The sequence below is a fragment of the Syzygium oleosum genome, unplaced genomic scaffold (assembly GCF_021117445.2).
Source record: "Syzygium oleosum isolate NSW1041296 unplaced genomic scaffold, Sole_v2.1 Sole_v2.33, whole genome shotgun sequence".
Taxonomy (NCBI): domain Eukaryota; kingdom Viridiplantae; phylum Streptophyta; class Magnoliopsida; order Myrtales; family Myrtaceae; genus Syzygium; species Syzygium oleosum.
In genome coordinates this window covers 805,578-828,798 of record NW_026607517.1, presented here as the reverse complement: position 1 = coordinate 828,798, position 23,221 = coordinate 805,578, and the positions used below count along the sequence as shown (strand labels likewise).

The window sequence follows — 23,221 nt, the reverse complement described above, 5'->3', positions numbered from 1 at the left end:
GTGGTTGTTCTCCAATTCGCCTTTCCTCTTTCTACTAAGCTCCAAGTCGACCTTCTTCAAGATTTGGAAGCAAGAAGACCATTCAAATTATTTGTTTGTGGTTGGTTGGAATTGTCTTCAGCTAGGGTTTGTTCAAGTGTGAGGTCTGGAATTGAAGATTAATCAAATCCCTAATATTTCTCGCAATAAAATAGTGATACAAAAAAATAATTATCGGGGTAGGTATTGTATAAATTAAACTGGGCCAGGCAGGAATTTTCATTATCTTTATGGAAAAAAGAATAATTGTCCAATATTTGAGAATTTTCTATCGAGATTTATTGTCCTAAGCAAGACCAGGGATATGTTTTTTTTTTTTTTGGTAAGGCAGACCAGGGATATGTTGTGTTTCAGATTTCTCCTTTTTTTTTCTTTTTTAAAATTAAAAAATAGAAAAACGGCAATAAAGATTCTCGGAAGTTGTATTAGAAAGAAAAGATACCCTCTATCTATATTTTTTTTATATTTGAATTTGGAAATAAAATCCTAATGTAACTGATATTTACTATAGCCTCTCTACGCCTCTGTCCATCGTTTTCTTCCTCTGGACATTTCTGCTTTTTTTTTTTTCGGTGAGGTTTTCTACTGGTCTTGGATGTTGCCTTTTTCTCTTACTGTTAATGGGGATTACCGGATTATTATAAAAACATGTTCTATTAAGCAACCAGGGAATGGTAAACTCAATTTGATATGAGTCGATTCATCCGATTTGCTACATATGGATTCAAAATTAATTCGCAATGGAACCATAAAATGCTGCAGTAGGCTATTCCTCCTCATATAGCACTCAATGATGCGCTTATTGAAGAGCTCGAGATGCTTTTAAATTGTTTCTGGATATGAATGAGTGTGGCATCTCGAATAAGCTTTTACTGTTTATTTCTCTAAAGAAGAAGGAGGAGAGCTGACTCAATTGCTCGCTCGAAGCTTTCGCCTGTGCTCTGGGATTCTTGGTAAACATCGTTGCTATATATATGGAGATAGAGTCCTATTCGACACGGGATTGATTCGCTCAATCGACATTCCATCATTTGTTACCCTTGTATGCTGACCATGCCCACACCGGTAGGTTGTAAGAGACCGAGAAGAGGAAAGTAGACAAGGGAATGTAAGGGAAAACGATGGACTGGCGCAGAACTTCATCGAAGTCGCGTTGGGGTTTGAAGTTTTGTGGAAATCTCGGGGAAAAAAGCTTGGATGACCTCTGTCGCTTGACGCATGAGTCATTTGAATAAGTTGATGGATAAGTTTTGTGTCGTATTTGACTCTTGTTGTCCTCGGTCTTTATTTCACTGGATTTCTTAAAACTTGTCAAAAATGCATTCGAGTCCTAAAACTCGCAAAAAGTGCAATTAAATCCTAAAACTTATCAAATTTATTCAATCGAGTCATTCCATTAAGTCCGTCCAATTTGAATAACTTCGAGATGATAATAATAATAACTCAACTCCTCATGCCAGAGAAATCAGCTATTCACTTTGACTAAACGAGAAATTGCATTCTGCAAGTTATCAAAAAGGATACATGCCACAAACAAATGCGACAAAGTATAACCTGCATAGCAATAATAAACTCATGAAAGCCTACAAACCCTTCACGTTTGGAATCTGCAATGGCCCAAACCTGCAGCTAGGTCAAACAACCGAGAAGTTTAGGTTTAGCCAACAAAGGGCTCTACCGACAAAATAAAAACAATCCACGTTTCAGAATTGTCGAGAACTTCTGTAAAAAACTATATTCTGCAAGAGTGGAGACAATCATTAATGACAACCACGTAAAATTAAGTCATGCCCAAACTTTACTTTATTGTGCAAGTTGCCATGTACTCCGATTCAAGCAGAACTGATAAAGGGTTTCAAAGGTTAGCTCAAAGAGACACCTTGCAGGATACAACACCCTGAAACTTTAATCATAAGTTTATCAAGCAACAACTAACTCTTTCGATCCAACCTTTTGCCAATGCGGAACGCTTCCCACATTCAACTTCACATGTTCAATCCCCTATAATTAGGGGTGTGCAAAGGGAACCGCCCGGACCGAACCGGTTCTAAAGAGCACCGGTTCGGTTCTCGGTTACAAAAAGTTGGAACCGGTGTTTTTGGTCCGATTCTCGATTCAAGAAAAAACCGGACCGATACTAGTCAAAATTTTAATTTTATTTCTTCATAAGGTTCCAGTTTAAGCATTTGATCTCTAATTACCGTGTACGGCTTTGGCATGGGTTTTATGCACAACCCCTCTAATAGTCTCTTGGTTTCCATTCGATGTGGGACTCTTGGTGTGTAATGTGTAAGGATTTTCTCTATTGAGTGTCTATCCTTTCATGTGAATGGCTTCAATGTGGGACTTTTGGCTTGTCTCTGTTATTGTGTCTCCATGCGAATGGAGAGTCCCACATCGAATTGCCATGCAAGAATCGTAAGAGGAGTTGTGAATAAAATCCAAGCCAAGCATTCCTCATGTGATGTACTCCTTTCGCGGCCATTTGGCTACGAGAAATGATATTGTTTGATAAGTGTGTCATGCTTACACTTGTTGTTCTTCTGCTGGTAAATAAAAAAAGGTTTCATTGGATTGCTCGGAAACGGACCGATCGTTCCCGTCTTACCGGTCCGATTCCCGGTTACAGTCAAGAACCGGACCAAACCGGGAACCTATCACCCCTACAATAGCCTATACAAAATCCCTGAAAATTGGGAACTGGTCTTACCGGTCCGGTTCCCGATTCCACTCAAGAACCGAACCAAATCGGGAACCGATCACCCCTACAATAGCCTATGCAAAATCCCCTAAATGGACTCATATGCGAATAAAAACACTTCTCAAAAAGTCCACTTGCTAGTTTATTGTCAGACAATAGGACAACTCGTTTCCGTAGTTGAATTAATCGCAAGAACGCGAGATGATCAATTTCTTTTTTTTTTGGTCCAAACTCTTAAAAATGGACACACAAGAAAACCTGCTTGAGCTCCTGTCGTGGAAGCTTCGACATAGCGAAGAACATCGCGGCGGCATTTCCAGTGATGCGCCCATCTCCATCTACAAAACCACGAACATTTTGGAAAACGAAACCGCAATCCAGCAACATCCCATCAGCAAACGAAGAACAACAAGAAGCCCTCGAGAAAATCATGATCCAGGTCCGATATGAACCATCGAACAAGCCGAACGGGTAGATAAACATGGAGGACCTAATTGAGTTCGAGCCAAATGCGAGAAGACTCGGTCTTTATTTCACTGGATTTCTTAAAACTTGTCAAAAATGCATTCGAGTCCTAAAACTCGTAAAAAATGCAATCAAATCCTAAAACTTATCAAATTTGTTCAATCGAGTCATTCCGTTAAGTCCGTCCAATTTGATTAACTTCGATATGATAATAATAATAACTCAACTCCTCGTACCAGAGAAATCAGCTGTTCACTTTGACATGTTAAACGAGAAATTGCATTCGGCAAGTTATCAAAACGGATACTTACCACAAATAAATGCGACAAAGTATAACCTGCATAGCGATAATAAACTCATGAAAGCCTACAAACCCTTCACGTTTGGAATCTTCAATGGCCCAAACCTACAGCGAGGTCAAACAACCGAGAAGTTTAGGTTTAGCCAACAAAGGGCTCACAGTTAAACACCAGTGGACTTGTCACGCCCCGAACCCCATCGAGCTCGCGACATCCCTCTTCGGTCGAAATAGTGTGACGTCCCAGGAAACGCCGCCGACCCAAACCAACACATCAGAGTTCAAACACGGCGGAAACGAGAACATAAACCCTGACAGTATAATCATGGGGTAATAGGGAGAGACAAATCACCAAACCATCAAGCACTATATTACATCGCGATATATACAATATCCATTCCAATCCATCACAACCAGCAACCTCTGCACCAACAACCGCCGATATCAAAAAGAGACTAGCGGCATCGGGTAGACTAATACTACCACAAAAAGGGGCGCCTCTCCAAAACTCTCCAACCCTAACTTCTAACTAACCCCTATTCGCCCTAGAAGGGGTCCACTCAGAATCAGTCTCGTCGATGCCTGTCTGTTCCTCTGAAGACTTGGACTTAGCATTGATCTCAATCGGATTGTCCTTGTCTCTCGACTCCGCTGGAACTTCGATCGGCTAAATGGTTTTAAATAAAACCGTGAGAACACTTCTCAGTAAGCAACACCCTAAACCCAACCTAGGCTAACATGTATCTCTGGTCACATTCAAGCACGCCAATCACAAAATCAGTAAACTAGAACAATTGCAGGCACCAACATCTCAACTTGATACACACGAAACTTCACATGCTAAATCAAGCGTTATCATTAACAACCGATAACATGCCATACTCAAAGATGCCATTCAAACCAAAACCACACCAATATTCGCATAATAGACACAACATCATACTTTCATCATTTCACTCAGGCACACGCATCCAATTCATTTCTGACCCACGTAAACACGCCTCAGGTCCAAAAACTAGCCATCGATCTCGAACCACATAATCACGCCTCAGACTCAACAACACTTCTACAGCCCACGTCAAAACGCCTCATGCTCAATGTCTATAGCCCGCGTAAACGAGCACGCCTCAGGCGCAACACCATCTCCTCTTTTTACAACACAACCCGCGTAACACGCATCAGGTTGAACAACACTTCTATAGCCCGCGTCAAAACACCTCAGGCTCAGTGTCTCTAGCCCACGTAAACGAACACGCCTCAAGCGCAACACCGATCTCCCTTTTTATAACACAACCCGCGTAACACGCATCAGGTTGAACAATACTTCTATAGCCCGCGTCAAAACACCTCAGGCTCAGTGTCTCTAGCCCGTGTAACACGCCTCAGGCGCAACACCATCTCCTCTTACTGCACAACCCGTGTAAACGAACACGCCTCAGGTTGACAGTCTTCCGGTATAACCGAGCATCGTCCCGCGTAACACGTCTCAGGGATTATGTTATCACACCTGCACACATTTTTCAATTATTATCTGGACTCGCGTAAAAACGCCTTAGGGTATTTAATGGCCATGTAACACATCGGCACCCAATCTCATGCCAATTTCATATGACCAATTCGCACACGTCATCCAACATATACGGCCTACCAGTAAGCCATGCCAACTCACAATTTTACCAATTCAATTTGCATGTGCACAATTTAACGCGAATTTTTGCATTTTAAGCTAAATTTCACCACTCACGGTCGTCGTACTCCTACCGACAACCCCAAACCAACACGCACTATGTCTCAAACACCAATATGCATCAATTCAGCCACAGAATGAACAGTGATTCGGCCACCACAGAAAAAATCACTATGACGGCACATTTAGCCCCTTTTTTCACGCAATAAGTCATAATAATCACTCGTAATTATTCCAATCACAAAATCAATCAATTCTAACCTCCAATCCACCTCAAAAATCATCACAATTTCATCCAAACAGCTCAGCCAAAGCAGTCCAACCATTTCTCTACGAATAACCCCTAAAACTTGCTAAAACGGGCCCGAACTAACCCGAAATTACCCGTTATCCTAGGCGAGGGTTAGGGTATCACTTACTTGTGATTCCACGCAAAATCAAGCCCTCAAAGGTGGCTGGGCAGAGAGCAAACAGCAGTGGTGGCGGCGTCCCACGAAAAGGGGTACCGGCGACTCACCGGCATCCACGAGCGGCGGCGATCGGCGGCGATGGGCTGCTGGTTTCTTGGCTGTTCTTGGCTGAAAAGGGGTGGCTGGTGATGGTGTTTCATGGTGGGAAACGAGAGAGAGAGACGGTGGTTGCGGTAGTAGTGCGACACGACGAAAGGGCGAGCGACGGTTCGACGAAACGGCGACGAACGGACGGCGATTGGCTGACCGGTTGGTCAACTCACATGAAGGAGAGGGGGCTGAGGAAATCACGGCCAGAGAGGGAGGAGAGGGAGAGAGTGATCGTGAAAAATGAGGGAAGAGAGAGAGAAAAGAAAGAAAAGAAAACCTAGTCTACCCCCGCTAGGTAAAATTACCATCCTACCCCTCTCTCTACTTTTAATCCGACGGCCACGATTCGATCTTATCTAAAAATCGACGGCCCATATCGAATCCCCTAAAAAATATCTAAGGGCAAAGTTGGAATTTCACAAAAAGTGCAGGGGCAAAACCGTCCAAAAATTTTTATCTCTAAAGTTGGTGTGAAATGACCAAAATGCCCCTATCATTTATACTTGGCCTTCATAAAATCTCAAGGGCAAAACGGTCATTTTCCATTTTCTTCCAAAATTCCAATTTTCTGACGAATTCGAGCAAATTCAAAACTGACCACGGTACTTCTAACGTCGTCCAAATATTGTATCACGACTATCGAAATTTTTTATGCCCAAACTCGGTCTCTATTTAATAGCCAAACTCAAATAAACGCGACTTGAGCTTATCTCAAACTAACGGGCGGCTTTCGGGAAAATTCGTACATTCGACCCGTGGTCGATACTAAATCGAGCCACGTTTAAGTTCACTTGAACCACGACGACCTCAATTGTCATGTAATTGCGAGTATCAATCACTAGTTCTGAAGAACGCGATCGTTTGGAATAGGTTTGAGATCGTTCGCTAATTTCGTATTCTGCCGAGGCGGAATCACCCGTGATCCAATTATACGACATTTGCAAATCGATCCATGACCATCCTTAGATCGGTCTATATTAGCCCAAAATATCACCTCGACAATCCTTATGGTCGAAAGTCAGTCCATGGTCAGGTTCTATGGTCGCACGAATCTAGATCCCTAATTAGCCTTTCCCTACTGGTTAGTGTCCTATGAGTGATCAAGTCTGAGCGGGATTTGCTACAAGTGCATTATTAAAATCATGCATTTCATAAATACCAAGTGGGTCGAAATTTGAAATGTCACAACTCTTCCCCCCTTATAAAAATTCCGTCCTCGAAATTTACAATCAAAATCGAAACTATTCAAACAACTGGGGGTAATGACGTCTCATCAGCTCCTCGCTTTCCCAAGTAGTGCCTTCGATCCCGTGATGTTCCCAAATCACATTGACCAACGGGATTGTCTTGCTCCTTAAGACTTGTTCCTTCCTATCCTCGATCCGCACCGGTCTTTCCACGTACGACACCCTGTCGTCCACGTCTATTTCTTCATAGTTCAGCACGTGGGTCGGATCCGGTTCATACTTCCTCAACATCGACACGTGGAATACATTGTGCACCTGAGATAAGTTTGGCGGTAAGGCGAGTCGATACGCTAAATCTCCAATCCTTTCCAACACCTTAAAAGGTTCAACAAACCGTGGACTTAATTTCCCTTTCTTATCAAATCGGGACAATCCTTTCATTGGCGATACCTTGAGGAATACGTGATCCCCTACTTGAAATTCCAAAGGTCTTCGCCTTCTGTCTGCATAACTCTTTTGACGGCTTTGCGCTGTTTTCAACCTTTCACGAATGATCTTAACCGCCTCAACTGACTGTTGAACTAATTCTGACCCGGTTATACTCCTTTCTCCAACTTCGTCCCAACATACGGGTGTCCTACATGCTCTACCATACAGCGCTTCAAATGGCGCTATTCCAATACTCTACTGAAAACTATTATTGTATGCAAATTCCACTAAGGGTAATTGTTCTTCCCACTTGCCTTGAAAATCCAATACACATGCCCGAAGCATATCCTCTAGAGTCTAAATCGTCCTCTCAGACTGGCCATCCGTTTGCGGCTGATAAGCTAACTAAACTGCAGCTTTGATCCCAATGCCGTCTGTAAACTTCTCCAAAAGTTAGCGGTAAACTTGGGATCACGATCCGAAGTAATCGTCACTGGCACCCCATGCAAACGAACTATCTGTTGTACGTATAATTCGGCATATCAATCCAATGCGAAGTCTTTCCGCACTGCCAAAAAGTGTGCTGATTTTGTCAATCTATCCACAATCACCCAAATGGAATCATGGCCCTTTTGGCTCCTTGGTAATCCCATTACAAAATCCATAGTCACGTGCTCCCATTTCCATTCTGGAATTTCCAAAGGTCGCAGCAATCCTCCGGGCTTACAATGTTGCGCTTTCATCTGCTGACAAGTTAAACACTTAGCCACGTGCTTGGCTATATCCACCTTCATTCCATTCCACCAATAATACTATCTCAAGTTCTGATATATTTTCGTACTCCCCGGATGGATACTATAATTACTATGATGCGACAAGTGCATGTGATTGGTCGGCTGACGCGAATGGCGTGGCTGCGATGTGGCCGCAGTGGAAACAATTTTTGGAGATTTTGTGGCTTTGGGCTTTGATGGGCCCGCAGGGCGGGCCCACTCTTCTGCATTAGACAGCATTAGGGTAAAGTCGTTTTTAGAACGAAGAAGAACGAAAAAAGAGCGGCGTCGCTCGGACTTGAACCGGAGACCTTCAATGTGTTACTCTGATGTGATAACCAACTACACCACAGCAACACCCTTATCTTGACGCATCGTTTATTGAATTATTTTATAATATTACGAGTGACTAAGATTCATTTTTCTTAATTCACAAAAAAGGAAGGTGATTAATTCAAGGCCTTATTTCGTCAGTTATTACGTATGCCTAATGCTAGTTACTCAACACTTCACCGCAAATCGCAAGCTCGGATTTTTCAGTCAAGAAACGACACCTTTGTAGCAAGAAAATCATTCGGCTTTAGGAAAAGAATCAGTGGAGTTCTTGATATTTTTGTTAACGATGTGACAGCAATTAAGCTGGACCTTTGACTCTTAGGGCGCGAATGGTAACCATTCTGCTCCAGAAATCAAATTCTTGCTAGAAATTGATTTCCGGAATTTTTGCCAGAAATTGATTTTTGGATGAGAAATCCGTTTGATAAAACATGACTAATTCTGCTCCAGAAATTGATTTCTGGAACAGAAATCTATTTTTATTTTTTTGGGCACCTCAAAAAAAATATATTTCACTCAAAGTGGGTGCCCAAAGGTATTCTAAGCCATTTTGTGAAGTTTTTAAATTTTTGATTTTTTGATTTTTTTGGGCACCTCAAAAAAATTAAATTTCACTCAAAATGGGTGCCCAAAGGTATTCTAAGCTATTTTGTAAAGTTTTGAAATTTTTAATTTTTTGATTTTTTTGAGCACCTTAAAAAATTTAAATTTCACTCAAAGTGGGTGCGCAAAGGTATTCTAAGCCATTTTGTGAAGTTTTTAAATTTTTGATTTTTTTGGGCACCTCAAAAAAATTAAATTTCACTCAAAGTGGGTGCTCAAAGGTATTCTAAGCCATTTTGTGAAGTTTTGAAATTTTTGATTTTTTGATTTTTTTGGGCACCTCAAAAAAATTAAATTTCACTCAAAGTGGGTGCCCAAAGATATTCTAAGCCATTTTGTGAAGTTTTGAAATTTTTGATTTTTTTGGGCACCTCAAAAAAATTAAATTTCACTCAAAGTGGGTGCCCAAAGGTATTCTAAGCTATTCTGTGAAGTTTTGAAATTTTTGATTTTTTTATATTTTTTGAAAAAAATTCACCAAATTTCCTATTTTCCCGAAATCTGACTTTTTTTATTTTCTGGAAATTTTTATGAATTTTTCTGGAATTTTTCAATTTTTATGCATTTTCTGAAAAAAAAAATTAGTGAGAAAAAGAGAGAAAATAGGGAGAATGCATTCTGGAAGAGAGAAGCTACAAAAAGTAGCTTCTCTTTTTCTTGCCCAAAACTCATTCTGGAATAAAAAATGCATTCTGGAATCAAATATTTATAACAAACGCATTTTTATTTCAGAATGCAAAAATTGCTCCAGAATGTATTCCGGAAATTTTTTAACAAACGCATTTCTGTTCCGGAATCCATTCTGGAGCAGAATTTCTACTCCAGAATGGATTCCATGCGCGCCCTTAAACTCGGTGGCATGAAGTTGGAAGCAAGCAACTTGGAAAAGACTTTATGTTGCGGCGGCCAATCTTACAATGCCGCGTCGACAACAAAAGAAGCTGAGACAATCTTCAAGCCTTAAATGGTGATCTAATGAAGCGAATGATCTGCAATTTTGAAGTTTATGTTGGGTCTGATTAGTGATGTCATGGTCTAAGAAGTTGTGCACTTGCAGTCCATGAAGAAAGCAACTTTAATTAATCAATGAGGGAGAGAGGGTTCACAATCATATCAAGATCCACGCAATCTTTGGTGGGGACAGCCCTAATGACAGATGATTGCCATGAGTTTTTGTGTTAGTTCATGGTTTGATTGGCTTCTGTAGAGCTGAACTCCTATATTCTGGGATCAGACTCTATTGTATTGCAGCTGTCAATTTCTCTAAGTCAATGTCCATCTACCAAATCACTAAACTAATTAAGGGAAGCACTGGCCATAATTCTACACCCCACCTAATTGACATTAACCTCCATGCTGAACTAAGTTTGACTTACAGAGTTACTACAACATTAGTGTCATAAGTAACTGCAGAAAGGTATACAGTAAATCCTCTTTCCATTCTAAGCGAAAGCTATTAGACATCCCTGTCAATTCCACATGAACCCAAAGCTTTTGCTGTCACTTCAATACGGTAAACCGTAGTCTCTTTTCGTACCAAATTGTAGAAATTTTATGCTACGAAACCTTCAAAGATTGTTGATTTTCCTTTCAATTTACCCCATAATTAAGGGACCTTCAGGAAGATGCAGTGCACGGTAGGAGAATTGACTGGACAACTGTTGGCAAGACTTTCATATTCAGCAGACCAGACAATACCATGGAAATACAACCTGGCAACTGATTTATTTTCACTACCTTGAAACAAAACATTACAAGGAAAAGAGGCTCATCAACATTTAAAGATGCCTCTCAAACACCGACGGAACCAAGTACAGAAACAAAGGCCACAAGCTCCACACTCCTAAAAAACCAGTCTCTTCAGATTGTAAGGAGAGAAACAACAGTTTGGTTGAACTATCATCCTCCCACTAAAAAAACTTAAAAAGCCAAGACAAGAACAATCTTGAACAGGATGGCCACGAACATGATCAACAGATTGACCACGCAAAAATCAGATGGAGAACCCTCCTGCAAAATGAATCTCAAGGCAAACAAAACGTTGATGGTAAAAGGTCTTGGAGCACAGAGCATCACAGGCATTGTAAACAGATTAATTTAGACGCTATTGAGATTGTTTGAATGGACTCTTCCTTGTCCTCAAAGCTCCCAAACGCAGCAAGTGAACAGAAATGGCGGTTATTCCATATATGAACAGAAGCAAGGAGTTATTTTTCCGTCACATGAATGACTTAAAATCTGTGCGCAGATTTTTTACGAGATCCTTCACAGGCATGCAGAATTCAGGATCCATCTGCAATAGTTACAGGAGATAAAGGATTACTTTGCAGTATGATTAAACTCGCAAGACTCATGAGCTGTAACTACATTTGAGACTTGCCTAATTCATGGACTAAAGAAGGAATATCTGATTCATTTGATGCACTTAAGATAACTGCAGAATATTCTTCCCAAATCTAAGACCGAAAGCTAATGGAAGGAGAGTAGCTACCTGAGCAAGAATCGTTATATCAACAGCAGATGTCCCAAAAGTCATGAAACTGCTATTATCGATAGTCGAATGGAGTTTCTCAACTTCACCAAGTATCTTTTCCAGAACTCCCTCACTTTTCTCACAGTGAACTTTTATGAGGACATCGCTGTTGCAAATTCTTGCTTCAACTTCCGGTAGCAGCTCATCACAAGGGCCACTAGAGAAATTCTCGACTGTAGAAGAATACTGCCATCATCAATTACCTGAGATTTTTTCACAAAGACTACTGACTCCATGCTTCTCTTTCGAGTCTGCTCCTCAAGTATCTTGACTCTTTCTTGGAGTTGCTTCAAGTACTTAATTGCATCACCAAGAACAGAAGCCTTGTCCATGTGTTAATGACAGGGCAAAGCAGGGTAAACATGAGATGATATCATTAAAGAGTGAGGACAAGCAAAACATATAGCAACCAAAACACCAACTGTCCAAGCGCTCAGTCAATTTTAACGTGTATAGCTCAGAAAAATTTCACTAAAGAGACTTTCCATATGATAATATTGGATTATGTCAAGGAAAAAACATTCCAAGAAAAAAAATTTCCGACCTTCTTGAGTCCAGGGAGATAAGGCGATAAACGGTTGACTGATCTTTTCTCGCCGTTTTCTCTCTGCCATGATGTGATCTTGCATCTGAGATTACCTATTCTTTGTACTTACCCTTTTACCTCCATGACAAGCCTTAAGTACATAATTCTGGTTCCCAAATGAACCTTGAAGAAAAAGCATATCAGCAGAGACGTTTCCAGTGCTCTTAGAACCGATTGGCGATTGCCTCCTCTTTAGGTTTCGCAACACTATTTTCGTTTGTGTAGTTGGAAGCAACGAAAGAAAGAACATTGGAGGGAGCGAAAGGAGTTGACACAGGATCAACTCTGCATGAATTCCAGCTATTTGTTTTGAGCTTCTTTACTGGCCTGTTGATCATGGAGTAAGAAGCATCCACAGAAGCTTGGGAATTGATGTTAGATTGAGGCAAAAAGCCTTGCATACGTTCACCCAGTGCAGCTGCTAGGGGAAGTGTGTTAAGCTCATCAAATGAATGCATTCGCCAAGGATTGATGAAGCCGGAATCCTCCATTCCCTGTGCAATCAACGTGGAATATATTTTATTTGCATACATTACTTGTATTGTAGTCATCATAAATCCAGGAGTTGCACATTGTTATCTCGTGTAATCTCAAATCGAACCAAAGTTGAACTTGACCTGGTTGAACGATTAGTCAGATTTTGGCTCATTTCTTTGAATAGACTCCCTACGCAAGTCATTTTGCTAAGACACCACAGAATATCCGATGGTGTTTGCGCCTTCTGTAGAAGCAGACCCGACTCTATTGACCATCTTTTTTTTGGTTGTAATGTTACTGGGTCCCTTGCCTTTTTTTGGGCAAACAAATGTAATCTTATTTGGCGTAATAGATCATGGCAAGAAAACCTCCGGTGGGCTATCCAAACTATAGGGGCCCAGAATTTTCATCAGCAAATCGCTCGATTTGCACTTGGCACAATGTGCCATATTATTTGGTTGGAGCGAAACAACATTCTATTCAGGAATCGACCTATTTTCATGCCAGCCATCCGCAATCATCTCATCAAGTTGGTAAGGGACAAAGCCTTATCCATGAAGCCGGTGCTTGATAATGACCGCAACAGAAGAATTCAGCAAAATTGGGGCTTATCCCCTTCCATTTTTGAGTAATCCTTTGATTACTTTGTTTGCAGTCTATAGGTCTCTTTTCCGGTTGGACTTCTTTGTGGCTTTGCTGTTGCTTGTAGCCTTTGCATGAGTCGTTACACCGTTGCACCTGTCGGGACACTTGTTGTGTCGCCTCAAGTGCGAGGTTTTTGTGTACGACTTTTTTCGCTGTAAGCCTTCATTGGAAAAGTATATAAATTTCTTACCTTACCCAAAAAAAAAAAACGATTAGTCAGATTTTACTGATAACTTGAAGGGACCCCAGTGATAAAAAATAGTTGGATAAGAGAAGATCAATAAAAAACTTACCATATCCAGGAGTCCTCTCATGGTAGTTATTTCCATTGAAGAAGCTTCTTTCAGATTGAAAGAGCAAGTTGGAGAATCCTACGATCAATTAAGCGAACATGTCACTCGAACTTGAGGACATATATATCGGAGAAGATGCTGCATTCAAACTTATGCGTCTCCTGCAAAGCATGCCAAATCATATAAATGTGGACAAGCTAATGAATTTATGCGATTGTGATAGCAAAGAGCATTAAATACTAACATTCCAAGGACAAAAGCAGAAGAGTAATCAACTTAATTGGCTAAACAATAAAGAAATCAGCTAAGTTACAGAACTCTAAGAATACGACTAGAAGTCCTCACCCTTAGATGGTGACCAAAGTTACCCCTTTCGTTCCTCCCCCTCTCCCCCCAACAGAAGAAGACCTTGTGCTTATTCAATCTTATAGCTCTTACCCAACACAATCTCCCTCTGTAAAAACAACGCCTGCGTTTGACACCGATGCTTCTCATAATTTAATCAAGAAAAACCCATATTCTATACTAGTGGGTCGCTTTTGCTGACAAAGTTACTTTCATGGACAAGTCACTTTTGTTGCTTAGTGAGACTCTTTTAAGCACAACCATCACCATGTTGGGTTCATCAACGAAAACAACGCAGCGGAATATAGAACCCTAGACAGGATCTATGTGTATATTGAAATCGAAAAGGAATTTCGATACGTACCTTTGCAGATCGAAGATAAATCAGCAACTGATTGTGTCTGGATGAGCGCCCCAAGTGTCGCGCCTCTACCGGTATTCACACACACGAACGGAATTCTCCAACGATCCACCTGCTAGCGAAAGATCTTGAAGTTCCTTTTCTTGAACCCCTTTTGATTTTCGATACTCTATCGAAAAAACCCTAGACAGAGAACGATTCTCTATCTATTTATACAGCCTCATTATCTAGCGGAATTAAAAGAAGTGGGCCGGGCTATTTGGGCCCGCCAAACCGTCCACCTTCAATCGTACGTTTAATCGTTATCTCATAACGCGCACGACCGCATAGATAATTTAAATAGGAGAATAAATTAAAATCTACTTCTTAAGTAGATCAAGGTGCACAGACAATATTAAGTCCGTTCGCTATTGTGTGTGACCCTGTAGGTTCACTAAACATTAGTAGTGTGCCCAAAACTCTTTTGACCCACAAGTCATAAGCGGTCTCTAGCAAGACATTATGACTACCTAGGTATAGTGAAGATCGGTTTTCCGACACAATCTAATCCATAACTAATATTAGAGTATCAACCTTGATTGATTCTTAGGGCAGACCACTAACACACCAGCCCCAGCAAAAGTTAAGGAGATTTTATCCACCAACCAAGCCGTTGAAATCTCGTTCAAGCTTTAAAATTTTCACAAACAGGTCGCTCAATAACGTGGTCCTTCCTAGATCACCCACAAGGCCACCTCACACATATGTTCAAAAGCCAATAAGAAACGAGGGAAGCTATCTAGTGAGCCGGCCAACCCAACCCACGAATAATTGGAGCGTCCAGTCTCATACAGGCCAATCATCAAACGGGTTGTGCTCGTGTGAACAGTTGCAGACCCCATAAGCACAAAAAGTTTCCTTTCAACGTTTTTTTACCTCCCTCCATCCAATGGAACAACGACTTGTGTCCCCAGACAACTCTTCCTTCTTTCTTCACATTGCTGACCAGAGGCTAAGAAACAGTTGGGAAAGCGATAGGAGGATCGAGAAACGGACAATTACTGAAGCTTGAAGAGCTTCTTGTTCTTTTATATCTATCGGACCCAAGCTTGCCAGCTTGTGTAATATGATGATGGTCAAGCTTTCTTGAGATCGGGACGATAAGCTTTAATATATTCATGGTGAAAGATCCTCGGGTATATTTTACTGAGAAAATTTCAAATAAAGACATAAAATATCTTCATTTTATCAAATGTTTGAAGTAAACCTTACTTCAAATAAGGGTCTAAAGTGGCTATATCAATTTTAAAGAAGGGCGTGACTTTTCGAATGATCAATGGCATTTTCATTCTCTACCTTTTTTTGAAAATTTTCCTTTTTTTTTCTTTTTCTAGTTTTTTTCTTTTTTCTTCGCCAATGGCTAGCAATCGAGCACTGGCAATGCCCAGAGAGGGCTACCCGATGGTGAGGGCCACCCTTGTCGGCCACAGACGAGGTAAGGCGTGGCAACCCTCGCCGAGATCTAGCGAGGGCCACGGCCCTTGCCCCAGTGGCCAGTGAGGGTCGCCGGGCCTGGTGGGCCCTTGTTGGAAAGAAATAAAAAGAAATGAAAAAAAAGAAAATAAAAAAATGTAATTTAAAATTAAAATTGTCTTTTAACGAAAATGTTCTTGGCCGGTTGAAATATTTAGCTAGGTATTTGAAACTGTCATGACCACTTCAGGTCCTTATTTAAAATTGACATGGCCACTTCATATCCTTATTTGACACAATGCCCACTTTAACCCTTATTTGAAAAAATGAAAACATTTTCAGGCCTTTATTTAGAATTTTACCGTATTTCACTTGATTAAAACTACGCTAGATCTCATTGTAGCTACTAGCTTCATGCTCAAACACCAATTATTGGGTGGGGGGTGGGAAGAAAATCACCCACCGGTTAAAAGTGCACTCCATGGTTCCTTCGTTTAATCAAGCTTCTCAGTGAGTGTGGTTTTGCACGTACAGACGGACGACGACCAATCAAAAGTTGGGCAGTTCAATTACTTCGGGACAAATCGCGAATGGTAATGCCGAGATGGATCAAGTTAACAAGATTTCAAAGAAAGAAAGAAGTGATTTTCAAATATAATCACCAATGTCATTACATGTGGCGGATACCCGATTCGATGAACCGAGTTTGGATCTTATGTTAAAATCTGTGACGGACGTGGGCAATAATAAAAAATAGGATTAATACTATGAAAAATCCTAAACTGGTACATTTGTGATAATTTAACCACAAACTAATTTTTTTTACCATAAAAAACTTCAAACTGGTACACCTGTGACAAATTTACCCTCAGTTTGTTTCCGTTAAATTTTACTGTCAAATTGCTTTGTTAAATGATACGCGGTAGTTAACTGATGTACCGGCCGTTTGTCATATATGTACCAGTTTGTGATTTTTTATGGTATTAATCGAATTTAATGGAAACTAACGGAGGGTAAATTTATCACAAGTGTACCAGTTTAGGGTTTTCAGCGGTCAAAATATTAGTTTTTGGTAAAATTGTCATAGGTATACCAGTTTGGGGTTTTTGGTGGTCAAAAAATTAATTTGGGATAAAATTATCATAGGTGTACCAGTTTAGGGTTTTTCGTAGTATTAACCCTAAAAATAATGGGATGAACTTAGAAGAAGAGCAGCCTTCCTAAATCCGTCCTGTTTCTACCTCTAATATTTAGGGAAAAAACCACCAAAAACCCCAAACTTTGCCACCTGTGACACATTTATCCTGAACTTTTTTTGTGACACCAAAAACCGCAACTATGTTATTTGTGACACATTTATCCCAATGTACTTTAGTCCATGGGCATTTTCATCTTTTTTGCTTTTTCTTTTTTTTTTCCCATTTTTTTTCCTTTCCGGCGAGGGGGCCCTCGCCGGCGTCGGACGAGGGCCGCCTCGCCCAGGCGAGGGAGGGCGGCCCTCGCCCGACTCAGGCGAGGGCAACCCTCGCCGTCGTCGGGTGAGGGTCGCCCTCGCTTGAGTCGAGCGAGGGCGACCCTCGCTCGCCCAGGCGAGGCGACCCTCGCCGGCGTTGGGCGTTGGGCGAGGGCGGCCCTCGCCGGATTTGGCAAGGGCCGCCCTCGCTCGACGCCGGCGAGGGCCCCCCTCGCCCGACGCCGGCGAGGGCCCCCCTCGCCGGAAGGGAAAAAAAAAAGAAAAAGCAAAAAAGACGAAAATGCCCATGGACTAAAGTACGTTGGGGTAAATGTGTCATAAATAGCATAGTTTGGAGTTTTTGGTGTCACAAAAAAAGTTCAAGATAAATGTGTCACAGGTGGCAAAGTTTGGGGTTTTTTGATTGTTTTTTCCCTAATATTTATCATAGAAGGATGAGACATCAGAATTTTGATCACCCGATATCGGGCAGAATTTGACCATGATGGAATTCTGGTCTACACTGATACCACTAAAATCAGATCAGGGTAATATTATATACATGAAAGATGTGGTTTTCATTTTTGCTGCTTCACAAAACCACTTATTAGCTTGCTAACGGGCCTGATCAATTGGCAAAAAACGGGCCTGATCTGAAGGACAAACTGACCTACCTATGAGAAAGCCCAGAGAAGAGAACACCACTGGCCATAGGCAGTCAGATCAAGGATTTTCTGGTCCCAGCCAATATGCAGATTGGGCGAAAACTAAACCTCTATCCAAGTGCAGATTCTTTTCTAATTGTTTTCCTAGAGAGATCTTAGAGATATACCGAAATTGCTATTCGGTATTCTCAATCGAGACTCTATTGTATCCCAGAGGAAATTTGCCGGTGACTATTAGCAATTTCGTGGGGCAAATAATTCCTTAAAGAAAGTGATATCACGCCTCAAAGTTTGACTTCGTTGTTCATCCCGTTTGAAGTTGAAGTTTCTTTTCTTCTACAATTCGAAGGAGAATATTTTTCCAACAATTTTAAGGAATTATTTGTGTAACAATGGAGTCAGAGTCGATCGCCGAAAGTAGAAGTTCCTGGAGAGGCTTCAGTTCTTGGCCTATGTTGTCCGGCTGTGCGTCTCGGTCGCTCGCGGGGCATAGTCGGCGGACGATCTGTTGCCGATGGTGCGGGCACTGCAGGATAATTGGTTCTCTTCGAATCGGCCTTGGTCTGGTCAGCGTAGATTGTGGGCTTGTGTGAGGAGTGGTGGAAGGGCGATCTGGCCAAGAAAGAGAGGAAGGAGACAGAGAAGAGAAATCGTGAGAGGTTGGCCCCAAGGAAAAGAGAAATACAATTCATGAGCAGAGGCAATACAAGGGAAAATTGTGGGCTTGGAAGTTCACAATGAAAAAAGAAGAAGAATGGACCCCCGGATACGTGGCAATGATCAATGGACTCAATTACTTCACAAAGTGTTCTGACGATTCCAACAATTTTGTTGAACGGCGGTGGCGGGGGCGGTTTTCGGCTAATCCTTCATCATCTCCAGGCCCTTGGTCTACTGGTCTTTGGAACTGTTGTGACGACTTCAGCAGTTGTTGCTTAACATGTTGGTGTCCTTGCATTACATTTGGGCGAATCGCAGAAATGGTCGATCGGGGGTTCGTGCTGGGTGAGCAGCACACTGTATGCGCTGATAATGTGCTTGATGGGGTGTTCGTGCTTGTATTTGTGCTTCTACCGTTGAGAAGGCAATACTTCTTTCAAAAGAGGCCGTGCACCATTTGCTGCGTCCATTGTTGCTGCGAGGAATGTGCCCTTTGCCAAGAATACAGACAGCCTAAGAGCCTTGGCTTTGATCTTTCCATAGTCAATCCCAGGGCTGTTAGCCAACGGTAGCCACTTGAAGGTGCTCAACTCAGAATGTTCCAGTTGCATTTGTAACAAAATGGTACTGACAGTGGGGTCCTGAGAAGGATGATATGAGAGCTTCCAGAAATTTAATATCATAAAGAAACGAGGTAAGCCATAAATTCGTTTCACTATGCTTCATGAAAAGATAGAAAATCCATTTGGCTTATTTATTCACATGAGCCGTTTGGTCATTTGGAGGGCCATGATGATGATGTCTAGCTGATCTTGTGCCTAAGACTGCCCAGCTTGTGCTGCAGGTGGTCATATGGCTATATTTGATGTTAGCCTTAGTCATCTGAGACTCTTCATTCTGTAATAGAGTGGAAGACGATGATGATTGCAGGTACTTATGATGGCTTACTGTCTCTGGATGTCTCCTGGCGCAGCAAACCATAGTTGTGCTGAGCTTCCAAGACATGTATGCATGACTTTCATCATCAAGACATCTGATTCTATTCTGCTGACTATTTTCAAAATGTTTTTGCACTATTAATTCAAAGGACACTAAGGCCTTGGAATAGAAGGAATGCATGTACAAGTTACTTTTCTTCTTTTCATGATATTTTAGTGTGCTTATACGTTAATGATATGCTTATATTTGGAACCAATATGACTGGAGTCACTGAGATTAACAAGTATCTGAATTTCATTTTTAAAGTGAAAGATTTGGGTGAAGTGGATACTATCTTGGGTATTAAAGTTAAAAACATAGTGGGGGTTATTCTTTGAACCAATGTGATTACATTGAAAAAAATGTTGAATAAATTCGAACATCTTGGTTTCAAAGAAATGAGTACTCTATTTAATTCCTGATAGAGGGTCTTTAATGTGAGTGATATAGGGTTTTTAATGTATGCAATGCATTGTATTAGACCTGATATTGCTTATTCCGTGTGCAAGTTGAGTACATATAAGTATAGAACATTGGGAAGCTATTACCCGAATTTTTTGTTATTATAAAGAACAAAAAATTTGGGACTGTTCTATAATAATTATTTGGTTGTATTAGGAGGATACACCGATACTAATTGGATTACAAGTGTGGGTGATAAACAATCCACTATTAGATGGATTTTCACATTTGATGGCCGTGTTGTTTCTTGGACGAGCAAGAAACCAATGTGTATAACTCACTCAATTATGGAATTTGAATCATTACTTTAGCAACAACTGAGAAGAGGCTGAATGGATTAGGAATTTGTTGTTGGATATCAAATTATGACCTAGTCATATGCCTCATATTTCTATCCATTGTGATAGTTAGGCTATTTTGGCAAAAGCTTATAATAGCACTTATAATGATAAGTCTAGACATATTAGTCTAAGACACGAGTACGTGAGACAATTGATTAAAGATGGTACTGTAACAATTGTCTACGTGAGGTCAAGCAATAATTTAACTGATTCCTTGACAAAGGCTTTACCAAGAAACATGGTAAATATGACCTCACAAGAAACGGGGCTGAAACCCATTAATTAAAATCACCAGTAATGGTAACTCGACCTTTTTCTAGAACATTACTAGTTACAAGGTTTAATGGGTAAAAATAAGTTACTGAAATGATTGTTTGATACTGACATGAGCCCAGACATGAAAAGTCAATATCGTCTGTTACGTTTGTAGGTTGAATTAAATTCTTAATGAAGTATGGTTCAAATGTGTTATTAGTAACAGAAACACATGAAAGATACTTCACCTATATGAGCTTAGAAGTGGTGCCGCTTCTTACGAAAGTTAGGGTTGCTTTTTAGAGAGCTCATGAAACAGGTACAAGCACATGGCCATAATAGTGCTGAGTAATATAGAACTTCTCGCTGAAACAAGAGGTTATTATATGTGTGGTATGTCCGATTCTATTATTTAAAAGTACAAGTTTAAAGCCGAGCTACTTGTCACTTTGATAGAATTTTGAGACACTTGCACTAAGTAAAGGTTTAACTCGAAAGAGACCTTTATGTATGTATATTAATCTCACAGAAATTTTGGCTGTATATTTTTAACGTTTTAATTTTGTATTTTTTGTTTTACAAACAAAGTGGGAGATTGTTGGTAATTTGTTTGCAAAACAAACAACGAGGTGCCTTGTTCCACATCGAAAGGATGTGAGTGCGCACGTGGACGAGATTTGGCACTAATCAACGATCATTTTTATTTATTTATTAAATTTCGAATTTATTATCATAAAATGACTGTTTTGTCCTATTGAAACAGTGTAACTGTTCGCAATAGAGTGGCGGTTATTTTTTGATAATTTAATTTCGAATTTTTTATTTTCTGCCTAATGGTAATTAGGCTCTCTTACAACCTTTGGAAGGTTGTGTCTATTCGGACATAACTTCTTTACATTCGAAAGGTTGTATTTGTTCAACGTATAAATATTTCAACGTTTTTGTTCATTAAAAAGAACAACCAATTTTTCCATTTCTTCCAAGAGATATACAACCATCTTTTTTAATTGTTTTCCTAGAGAGACCCTGGAGATAGACCGAAATTGCTATTCGATATTCTCAATCGAAACTTTGTTGTATATTGGAGGAAATTTGCCGGTGACCATTAGCAACTTCGTGGGGCAAATAATTCATTAAAAAAAGTGATATCACGCCTCAAAGTCTGACTTCGTTGTTCCTGTTTGAAGTTGAAGTTTCTTTTCTTCTACAATTCGAAGGAGAATATTTTTCCAACAAGATCAACGTGGAGAATTTCTTTTGCCAACCTCAAACAGGAAAGAGAATTCCATGTATTGTTAGACAATCTTGTACCCAATATTGGACTTTCCATTGTCGACGGATTCTTAAAAAAAACTGTATAAGCAAATTCAACACCACTTAAGCAATTCGAAAGAATTGAATATCTTCCAAGAATCTATACGATGACGCTGTCTTCCTTGTGCTGTTTGCGCATGTCTGCAAGTGTATAATGGGGCTTATGTGAAGAAATATTGATCCTCGCTTCCCGAGCAACCAATGATGAACAAGCAGATCCATACTTGGGCTATATTTTTATATCCACAATCTGAAATAACATGTGGAGACACAAACCGATTCAAGAAAATTTACGTTTATATCTTTAGTATTGTTGTTGTTGTTATCTTCATCATCATCATCTTGTGAAATAAAATAGCGATACGAAAAATAATGATTCGGGGTAAGGTATTATATAAATTAAATGGGTGAAGCAGGAATTTTCATTATTCTTATTGGAAAAAAAAGGATTATTGTCCAATATCGGAGAATTTTCTATCAAGATTTATGCTCTGAATTTGTCCGCCGGTTGCCCATTGCCGTTGAATGGCAAGGCCGGAGATATATGGCGCTTCTGATTTCTTTCTATTTTTTTTTAAAAATTAAAATCGGGTTTGGATAAATATCGGTCTTGTGGATGATTAAGGTTCGTCGCGACGTGGTATCAAATATTTAATTTTGCAGATAGAAAAAACAGTAATTCCTCTGGAGAAGGTTTCCATTGATATTCACATCGTTTTGGAAGAGATTGTAATTACGGCAGTACCCAGATTAATGGGATATGGTTTTTGCCAAACCTTCCTCATTTAACTTACTCCTTTCGCAGCCATTTGGCCACGAGAAATGATATTATTTGATAAGTGTGTCATGCTTACACTTTTTGTTTATTTGCTAGTAAATACTAAATAGCAAAAGGTTTCATTGGACTGTCCGGAACCGGATTGGTCCGGGAACTGGTTCCATGATCCGTTGGTCCGGTTCCCGGTCCTGAAAATTGAGAACCGATCTTACCGGTCCAGTTTCCGATTCCATTCAAAAAACGAACCAAACCGGGAACCGATCACCCATATGCCACGGTCCACAATAAAGACTAGTCCAAACCCTAATGGAGTATCTAGATCACCTCAGGGACGGGCGATACAGTAATTGCGACGTATCCATAAATGCGGGTAGTTGGCACGTAGGACGATGTAATATCGGCCACTAGATCGATAGTCGATCAACGGATGTAATCTGAGACCCTCTACTATATAAAGGGGTGCCCTCCTTCTCATTTTCATCATCCAAGCAATAGAAGCAATTTCCATTCTCTCCCAGAGCTTCTCTCTCTAGATTCTCTCTCTA

The 23,221-nt window shown here is 40.5% G+C and overlaps 1 pseudogene; it reads right to left on the bottom strand.

Annotated features, from left to right (window-relative positions):
• Window positions 1-10,793: 10,793 nt before the first annotated feature.
• On the bottom strand, window positions 10,794-13,685 carry LOC115665490 (transcription factor bHLH18-like; annotated as a pseudogene).
• Window positions 13,686-23,221: the final 9,536 nt, after the last annotated feature.